Source organism: Seriola lalandi, unplaced genomic scaffold (assembly GCF_002814215.2).
Source record: "Seriola lalandi dorsalis isolate HSWRI2012SDOR001 ecotype SW California unplaced genomic scaffold, Sedor1 jcf7180002054738, whole genome shotgun sequence".
Taxonomy (NCBI): domain Eukaryota; kingdom Metazoa; phylum Chordata; class Actinopteri; order Carangiformes; family Carangidae; genus Seriola; species Seriola lalandi.
In genome coordinates this window covers 31,403-32,058 of record NW_019525291.1, presented here as the reverse complement: position 1 = coordinate 32,058, position 656 = coordinate 31,403, and the positions used below count along the sequence as shown (strand labels likewise).

Sequence of the window (656 nt, the reverse complement as noted above, 5' to 3'; positions counted from 1 at the left end):
GCCCAGAGCTCAACACACCGGTGTTTTCACATATTCAGGATGATAATCAGGCAGAGATTTGTTGGGGCAGGAGCAGAAAACTGTGCTCGAGTGTTACACTGAACTCTGTCTCTCTCTGTACTTGCGAGGTTACAGGTGTATTTAGCCCCGCCCCCCTGCCCCTCGTCTCCATAAGGTGACAGGATTGGTTCCTTAGGTCTGTGACGTATGAAACCCTGAATCTGCGTTTATGAGACTGTGATGGTTCCCTGCAGTTCAAGGTGGAAACACTGCAGATGATTATTTCACTCATCATCTGTATTATATAAAAACATGTGGATGTTACACACTGGGGTTTAAAGGCATGAATGGGGATCGAACCCATGATCTTTGGTTTACAAGACCAACGCCTTACCACTTGGCCACCACGCCTCTGTGAGAGGGAATCAAAAAGACAGTAACTCAATATCCAGGGCATTTATGTGACCTGGTAACCATGGTGATCTACTGAGTTGTGATGTCGTTCATGTTTGATGTAAAAGTGGTAAAGCCTTTCTCTATCAAAAGTGAGTAGCACCTCATTCAAATGAATATGAATAAAGCCTGAAGCTTTAATCCTTATTCGATCACATTCATTATTTAACAGAAACAGGTAGAGTTTAAAGGCATGGACGGGG

At 43.9% G+C, this 656-nt stretch overlaps 1 non-coding gene across 1 annotated transcript; it reads right to left on the bottom strand.

The window, feature by feature from the left end:
* Positions 1 to 339: 339 nt before the first annotated feature.
* On the bottom strand, positions 340 to 411 carry trnat-ugu (transfer RNA threonine (anticodon UGU)). The gene has a single exon. It is a non-coding gene; the product is annotated as a tRNA-Thr (tRNA).
* Between the last annotated feature and the right edge of the window lie 245 nt (positions 412 to 656).